Source organism: Arvicanthis niloticus, chromosome 10, assembly GCF_011762505.2.
Source record: "Arvicanthis niloticus isolate mArvNil1 chromosome 10, mArvNil1.pat.X, whole genome shotgun sequence".
In the NCBI taxonomy this organism is placed as follows: domain Eukaryota; kingdom Metazoa; phylum Chordata; class Mammalia; order Rodentia; family Muridae; genus Arvicanthis; species Arvicanthis niloticus.
In genome coordinates this window covers 62039830-62049421 of record NC_047667.1, presented here as the reverse complement: position 1 = coordinate 62049421, position 9592 = coordinate 62039830, and the positions used below count along the sequence as shown (strand labels likewise).

Below are 9592 nucleotides of genomic sequence, written 5' to 3'. Positions count from 1 at the left end.
GACCTTGTTAAGAAAGGGGCGTGGGCCTTTTCACAATAATCTCGGGGGTATGTGATGGAGATGTGTGTGTGTGTGTGTGTGTCTGTGTGTGTGTGTGTCTGTGTGTGTGCGCACGCGCGCATAGGCCGGACACTATCAGTGGCTCCCAACTTGAGGGTGCACATGATGTTCAGTGGTTTGGGATGAAGAGTCTTTTACACTTGTTTGCTATGGAGTTAGCAACGATAGCTGTGGTTTTCCTGTTCTAGTCTCAAATGCCCTCACGCTAATATTTTAGCATTTTCATAGAAAACCTCACTGAGTTTAAAAACTCAGTAATATTAACTCCTAAGTGAACAGCCCCTAAATTTTCCAGTGAATTCAAAACCATGGAAGTTGTGTACGGATAGCCCTTAGACAAAGCTATACATCACACGCCAGTTGTTAAGGTAGCCACAATCTTCACCAGCAATATGTTAGCTAGAAGAATGGCAGCCTCTCTCTCCTCTTTCATCATGAATTCTTTCATCAATTTATTATTTATACCCAACAACTTCCCCCAAAGAATTTTTGACAGCTAATAATAAAAGAGTCAAATGCAGGAAGACCAACAGAATAAAGAGAAGGGAATATTCATGTTGCGATAAGATAGATGGTGTACCCCTAAAATGAATATGCAAAACACAAGCTGCAGACTTGCACAGGGTCAACTCTCAGCTTTCTGACAAGTGACTGAGGAGGGGAACTCCAACAGGAGGCTCCAAGCTCTAGTGAAAGAGGAGTAGCATTGTAACTACTGTTGGAAGTGGAAAGGGTTCTGTTGTAGAGTATGCACGTAAAAGAACCACTCTGGAGGACCTTCCGTTCCCCATGCTCCTGAGACTACGATGCGTGGAGGTCAGGAGGGATGGCTGGCTATCTAGAACTGGAGCACAGGATGAGGTGAACAGCAGTGGGTGCTTCTGTGGACAATCTGGGGCCCACAGGAAATGTGCTGTGCTGAAAAGAGAAAGAGCCATGGAGTAGACATCTAACCATCAGAAACGTAGCTATACATGCAGACTCAGCTGCACCTGGGTTAACATAGGTGTAACTGTCAGCTCTGCTCACAGGGGTTCTTCCCTGACCCCCCTCCACTGTCTGTTCTCCATGACCATCTTTTCTAGCCTCTTATTTAATCAACCTTGGAAAAGTAATATTTTGGGGGAGGATTATGATCAGAATGAGTGAGATAGCATCATTACAGAAATCTACGTAGAGTTTTAGTATTCTGGAATGTTCCAGATAGGCAGACGTTTATGTAACAATCTATTGAAAATGATTACACAAACACCCACCTTTGTTCGTGGTTAGTAGTTCTCAGGTGTTTGAACTCTCTAAGAAGGTTGAAGAGGATTTAACCCTGGCTGTTTAAGACCTATGTTACCAAAGGATCAGCTTACAAAGTCCGCTGAGAACTTCCAAACATGAATAGTTTGATTTTTTTTTGTTTGTTTTTGTTTGTTTTGTTTTTCAAGACAGGGTTTCTCTGTGTAGCCCTGGCTGTCCTGGAACTCACTCTGTAGACCAGGATGGCCTCGAACTCAGAAATCTGCCTGCCTCTGCCTCCCAAGTGCTAGGATTAAAGGCCTGCACCACCACTGGCCAGCGTCTGTTTATTTTTGTTTGCTTGTTTGTTTGTTTTTTAAACAAAAATACTTATTAAAAACATTTTGAGAACATTCCAGATATAGCATAACTTAAATGCCAGGAAAAACAAATGGTTACTGCTAGGTGTCTGAGACAGAATAGTTTCTCAGTAAAGATGAGCCCATGACAGTAAGGCAACCGTGATAAAAATTTCTTATTAATTTATTAAACTAAGATAGCTAGTCAGGGTAGATTTCTTGTTACTTCTATATGTGCTTTGTATCTGAAAGTTGTAAGGAGTATTGCAATTGGAGATCAAGTTTGCAAGAACAACCTGCTTTATATACTCAAAGGGGGATTTAAGAGCTCAGAGGGGTAAGCTGAGGCCAGATGGATGCAATTTTCTGTTCATCGGTCTATCCTTAAAAAAAAAATGTTTCCATTTCTCACATAGCTTGAACAGACTCAGTCAATGGTGATTATAAAATAAGAATTAAGAAATAACAATAAAATACTTGCCCTTGCTAATTTTGGAAATGCAAGAATTTGGGGTAGTGATCCATGCAGTGGGAGGAAGAGGTCTATCGGGACAAACATGCAGAGACTTTCATTCTTAGTATTGAGAATTATGGGGCTTCTGTGGCTGCAAAGGTAGCTCAGGAGGTAAGAGCACTTGCTGCTCTAGAAGAGGACCAGAGTTGGATTGCCAGCACCCACGTGGAAGCTCACATCACTCTGGAATGCCAGTTCCAGGCTTGCTGGTGATCCGGTACCCTGTCTGGTCTCCGCGGGCACCAGCATGCATGTGAGGTCCGCAGACATCACACAAATCAAATGCCCACACACATAAAGAAAGAGAAAATGGGTTGTTTGTCCTCAGATCCTTTTTGTCTATAGAAGAGACATTCATGTATACGTGTGAAAGTATAAAATAGGACAGCATCCAGCCTTTAATACTGAGAGCATTTGGGGAAGATATCTGGAGTAGAAGAAACAAAATGGCCATGTGGCACTTCTCAAATTTCTAGCTTATATTTTTTTTCATTAATGGAAACTGTGTTTTATAATCTAAGCACTGTTGCTAAAAATATCTTTCCAGGGGGAAGTCCAAGCAATGTCTAACCCTTCTCCTAAGGTCCCAACAACAAGCAAAGGCATGGTTCTGCCAAAACTTACTCCAGGGAGCAAGGAATTTATTGGGCTTCCTTCCAAAGCAGAGGTGAGGGGTTACTTAAGAATGTACTTGTTCCTTCCACAACAGGCTGGAGCTGGAAAGCCTTTACCCAACAGGAACAAGAGCTTCCCAAGTCTGCAGAGATGGAGCCTCCCTTTCTTACTTTCCCACAGCCTGCATACTCTAGCCCCACCACTAGACCACAAGTAAATAAGGCAGAGTTGCTCACAGCAGGCAGGGAGTGGCTGGTGACCCAACCCCCCACTCCTTCCTTAAAGGACTTAATAGTCTCCAAGCCTAGCTGGGCTTGCACCTTTGAAATGGAGCTGAAATGCCCACAGTCCTAATATTATTTGGCTCTGGACAATCATTTACAAGCAAGCTCAACCCCAATTTAGAAGATTTCCACTTTTCCTCTGCATAGATCTCTCTTAAGGATGCTGGCTAGGGCTTTACATTCTAAACTACACTAATCATATAAAAATATCTTTGCTGTGTACTATTCATTTTTAAGTGTAAGCACCCGCAAGGACACACATTCACCTCATATATACAGTCCGAGGAGTCTTATGCTAGATAATCTCCATCAGCTCACTGAATACCCTCAGTACTGAAGTCTCACCTCCCTTCCTCGTAGTGTGACTCAGGGTTGGATGCTAGCTTGCCAGGCTAAAAACAAGGAAAGGGGTTTCTGTTTAGCTTTCTCTCCCTACAGAGTCCCCTCGCCCACTTTTAAACAGTACAAGGTTTGGTTTGGAGCCTCTGTGGTTAAAATGTTTGCTATCATGACAAGAAGGTCAATGCCAAGGCAGCCACAGACCAACCTCTGGCTGTAGAAAAGACTAAGCATCGTGTCCCTCCCCTTCCCCTCTTGCTCTCCCCTCCTCCTCCAATGGTACCCTGATGGAGAGGAAAAGCCCTCCTTACTGCTGAGATATTGGGGCACTTTCTTCCTCTTCTGGACAAGTTACCATGAAGCATGTTTGAAATGGTATTAAAGGAAACGCCTATGTACACTAGCCGTGCATTGGAGTTCCCAGCATCTTTTGGAAAGATTTGCCTTAACCTCATAGGTGTCTCAGCTGTATGGACTGAATTCTGTTTTACGCTTATCAGTCAGCAGAAGCTTCCAGGAGAGAATGACGTGTTATTCATCTTCCTTATGTTCATGACCTTCACAGTCTTTCTGACTCTGTCTCTGTCTCTGTGTCTCTCTGTCTTTGTGTGTGTGTGTGTGTGTGTGTGTGTAGTGTGTGCTCGAGGGAGCACACATCCATATGTACATAGACAGCATTTATTTGGTTAAATTTTCATGTATTTGATTAGTGCAAGAGCCTCTTATGAGTTACATCATTCCTGAGTACATGGTCCTGGACTGTATAAAAAGTCAGCTAATGTGGGGGTTTGAATAAAAATGGCTCATATATCTGAATGCTTATCAGGGACTGGCACTATTTGGAAGGATTGGTAAGAATAGGAAGGATAGCCTCGTGGGAGTGGGAGCAGCCCTGTTGGAAGAGGTGACGTTACTGGGAGTGAGCCATGCCAAGCCCACTGTCTCTCACTACTGCCTGCAGATCAAGATGTAAGCTCTTGACTACTTCAGCTTCTTGTGTGTTGCCATTGTTTAAAAAAAATAATAACTGTTTTTATTGTTGTTGTTTTTAAATAAGAGTTGCCTTGGTCATGGTGTATCTCCATAGCAATAGAACACTGGCCAAGACAGAATTCCCTACCTGGGACTAAGGTACTTTTGTGACAGGCCTGACATGCTATCTGTTGGAGGACTGTGGAAGACATTGGGACTTTAAACTAGAAAATCAGGTAGGGGACTTCATGGCCCATTTTAGTTGGAGCATTGAAGAAAGAGCTGAGAGTAATATGGATGTCAGGGCCTCAGTTCAAGAAGTTTCAGAGCAGATTAGTAAAAGGCCTAGAGACCATCATGATACTTTGGCAAAAAAAATGTCTGTTTTCTGTCCTTGTCCTAAAAATCTGCCTGTGGTTAAGTAGAAGAGTTTTGGTTTAGTGGCAATAAAAGAGAGTTTAAGACAGCCTAGTATTGACTGTGTCGTGTGGTCATTAGTGATCACTCTTATTCAGATCTATAATGAAAAGGAGCAATATTGACGAAGCAAAATACAAAATGCCCGGTTTGTGAAGTAAAGGAGAACCAGGAAGAATTAGTGGAGCTAAGTCCAGTCCAGTGCTCAAGGAGATGTAGAGTTTAAAGAAAAGCTTGACGTTAAATGGAATAAAGGGAGTGCTGACCTCAGGGTAAGATCCCATCCAGATAAGTGTCCAACTTGTGAAGAGGAATTAAAGAAAAGTTTAAGCACTGAAGGGAAATTATCAAAACAGACCACTGACACAAATGTAAAAATGTAATTGAAGGGGTAACAAAATACTCAAGGGAGCAAATAGGGAGACAAAGTGTGGGACAGAAACTGAAGGAGGGGTCGCCTGGAGACTGTTCCACCTGGGTATCCACCCCATGTGCAGTCACCAAAGGTAGATACTGATGTGGATGTCAGGAAGTGCATGCTGACAGGAGCCTGATATAGCTGTCTCCTTAGAGGTCTGCCAGAGCCTGAAATATACAGAGGTGAATGTTCACAGCTAACCATTGAACTGATCATGGGGTTCCCAATGGAGGAGTTAGAGAGAAGACTGAAGGAGCTGAAAGGGTTTGGGGTCCCATGAGTAGAGCAACAATGCCAACCAACGAGAGCTCCCTGGGTCTACACTACCAGCCTGGAAGCACATAGGCAGGAACCCATGGCTCTAGCTGTATATGTAGGGGAGGATGTCCTTGTCAGGCATAGGTAGGAGAGGAGATCCTTGGTCCCATGAAGGCTGGATGGTGAGTGTGGGGGAATTCAAGGGTGGGGAGGTGGGATTGGGGGGATAGGTGGGGGCATATCCTCATAGAAGCAGGAGGGGGGATGGGATAGGGCGTTCCTGGGCTGGGGTTGGGGAGAAATGGGGTAAGGGGATAACATTTGAAATGTAAATAAAATATCCAATAAAAAATTAAAAAAAAAAATGTAATTGAATGGGGAGGCCACATTTCAGCCCCATCAAAGAGCAGAACTTGGAAGCTGTGGCCACATGGTTCCAGCTTTAGAATCACAAAAAAGGAGTGAGTTGTGGATCCTCTCTCTGAAACTAAGGAAGCCACTGAGGGTGGTCAGGTGTTAGGGGTGTACCTGCATGGAGGCCCAGAGAGGCCATTGTGTGAAACTGAAGGTGAAGCTTGCAGCATTAGTGACCTTAAGATAGTAGAGTTGCCAGGGTCAAGAGGCACCTGTGAAGAAAAGTGTTAACAGAGAAAGAGGAAGTGTGAACAGAGTAGAGCCAGTCCATGAGGAAGAAGTGTGTTAAAGTCAACAAAGCTGAAAGGAGCCGGAGATCTGAGGAGTGTTTTGACAAGAGCCATGGAGACGCAGAGTTTGGAGTTTGCCGGGCTGGTTTTCAGTCTTACTTTGGCCCCGTATTTCCTCACTGCGCCCCCACCCCTATGGTCTGGAATGGTGATGTAAATCCTGTGCCACTGTATGTTGGAAGTATGTGGTCTCTTTAGTTTTGATTTTGCAGGGGTTATACTTACAGTTACACTGTGGTCACAGTTCCTGTCCCTAACTTTACTCAAGGATGGACGGTGGCCTAAAGTGTGAGACAAATAAACCGTTTCCTCCCCTAAACTGCTTTGGTCATGATGTTTGTCAGAGCAACCGAAGGAAACTAAAACACCCAGTTCATATAGTGGTAAAAGTACAAAAGATCCTAGGTTTGATGCAATGGATCACCAAAGTATGTTAACGCCCCCTGAATATCCTAGTGTATATTAGGCAATGTATCTATTTATCACACTGAAGACAGACTTGATCAGCACAACATAATACACAAATATGGAAAAATATCTGTATGAACCCTCAGAATAAATCCCCAAATGTTATTTAATAATGACACCTAGATGTATGCTTAAAAATAGAAGTGTCTGTTGGGGGAGTCTGAAGAGATGGCTCAGGACTTAAGGGTACATATATACTATCCTTTCAGAGGTACATATATACTATCCTTTCAGAGGTACATATATATTATCCTTTCAGAGGTACATATATATTATCCTTTTAGAGGATGTCAGTTCCGTTCCCAGCAACCATACTGAGTGGTTCATTGGCAACCAACCTGTGAATCCAATTCCAGGAGGAATCTTGTGCCTTGTGGGCATCTGTACTCATTTGCAAATATTCTCTACATACATATGCGTCATTAAAAATAAAAATTTAAAGTGTATAAATATGCATTGTTAAATATCAGTCTTGGAGAAATGGTCAAATTCTTTTAAGTGTCTGGCCATGAAGTCGTTTGTTGGGGGGGGGGTTGGTTTTGAGGTCAGCAATGGTTCTTAGGAAGCATTTTCAATTTCATTAGTTGATATTTATTTATTTATTTATTTATTTATTTATTAGGTTTTTTTTTTTCTGAGAAGGGTTTCTCTGTGTAGCCCTGGCTGTCCTGGAACTCACTCTGTAGACCAGGCTGGCCTCTCATTAGTTGATCTTATTGCTTGTGTGAGGATGCAATTTTGACAAACTGACCTCCTCCCCCAAAAATCCACCTAAATATTTCAATTTCAGTCTAAATATAAGTAAACATTTCAGTCTCCTTACCTGGAAAATCTTTATTTAAAATAGATCATGATTCTTCCTGGTTTAGCATTTTTCTTTTAAAGCAAAGTGGGTGGACTTATATTTGATATGGGGCTGGATTTTAGTGGGAGAAGCCCATCTATTATCTTATTTAAGCCAAGCTCACAGAACCCTGCCCTGAACTACAATGTTTGCACTCATGTACTACACACAGACAGCTTTCAATGTACTAGAGCTGTCGAACAACTGAGCTCAGAGGCACGGTTACATATGGCTTAGAAAACGACGCCATTTTGGGTAGGAGTGATAGCTTATTTCAGAAGCACAAGGACCTGAGTTTGGTCCTCAGATCCCACATTAACAATGGATATGGTGCCATGTGCTTATAGCCCCAGTTCCAGGGAGGCACAAACAGCTGCAGGCTTCCTGGTCACAGCCCTAGCCTAACTGGCAAGTTCTAGGCTAATGAGAGACTGTCAGAAGAGTACACAGCAGCTCCTGAGGAATGACATCCAGTTAGTCTCAGATCTCCACATGTGTGCAACACACACACACTCACTCACACACACTCATACCCTCACACACACTTACACATGTACACAAGTCATATACTCAAATACACTTATACATCTACACACACTCACTCACACACACTTATACACTCACACATACTCATACACTCACAGAGGTCACACTCACACATACTCTCACACACACTCACACACATATACACATGCACACTCACATATTTTCTCTCATAACACTCACTTGTACACACTCACATACACTCACACACATACTCAAATGCATACTCACACATACATACTTTCACACACATACACTTGCACACACACATATACTCATATACTCCACAGGCTCACACCTGTACACACTCATACTCTCATACATGTACACTCACCTATATTCCTTCACACACTCACTTGTACACACTCTCACACAGACTCACACATACACACTCATAAAACTCTCTCACACACACTTGCACAAACTTACACTTACATATACACTTATACATGCACACACACTCACAGTCTTACACACACCCACATACAGACACACAAATCAAATGACTAGAACATACTTTCAGCTGCTAGTTGAGATTTTCCCTACTATGCTAAGCTAACTCATCTGCGTATAATGTAATCATTGTATAGTTTTGCAAGCTGAGGACCTGTCAGCTGCTTGGAATACCATTAGTACATTTTTAAAAAATCCATATGTTGTTTCTATTTATCTGGCTGCAAATGCTTGCACATGATGGTGACCAAGTCAGCTGCAACAAAAGTCTTTTATTGAGATATTTAACAGGATTTAAAATATATTCATAGGAAGGGTACATTGTTCGTATTTGGCATCTGTACCCTCAATTTTTAAAAATGCACGGAACTGGATATTAGTGGCACACCAATGTAAATGACAAATTATTTTAAAAAATCATTAAAATGCTTCACAGCCTTTGTACAGGAGAACTTCTCTTCACACCCTAGAACTGGCTTCTGAGGTAAAAGCACATTCCTACCCATGTCTCTGGTTTCAGATGTTTCACAGGCAAAAAGATGCTAATCATATTTACCCAGAGGTTTAAAGAGACATGCTCCTCAAAACCATAGTTTCTACACTCATTTACAGCACACAATCACGAAAATATAACAGATGTGTGGTTATTGTAGGATGATAGAATCTGGACACATGCTTATTTCTAGTGTAACAGTACCCAAATTTTTGTCTATTAAGTAAAAGCCTTCCTCTTACCAGTTTGGTGAGGAAGGAAGCTCTCCTCCTCCTCTTCCTCTTCCTCTTCCTCTTCCTCTTCCTCCTCCTCCTCCTCCTCCTCCTCCTCCTTCTCCACCACTTCCTCCTCCTCCTTCTCTTCCTTCTCTTCTTCTTCCTCCTCCTCCTCCACCACCACTTCCTCCTCCTCCTTCTCTACCACTTCCTCCTCCTCCTCCTCCACCACTTCCTCCTCCTCCTCCTCTACCACTTCCTCCTCCTCTTCTCCCTCCCTCCCTCCCTCCCTCCCTCCCTCCCTCCCTCCTTCCCTCCCTTCCTTCTTTCTCTCTCTCTCTGGTTTCAAAGCCTTGCCACAGTTTTGGTAGACATCAGTGCCTCAGAATACCACATGAAAAATACTGCC

At 42.8% G+C, this 9592-nt stretch overlaps 1 protein-coding gene across 1 annotated transcript in view; it reads right to left on the bottom strand.

Annotated features, from left to right (window-relative positions):
* The window catches only part of Ush2a (usherin), a 681657-nt gene that overhangs the window by 227852 nt on the left and 444213 nt on the right, over positions 1–9592 (bottom strand). The window lies entirely within an intron of this gene.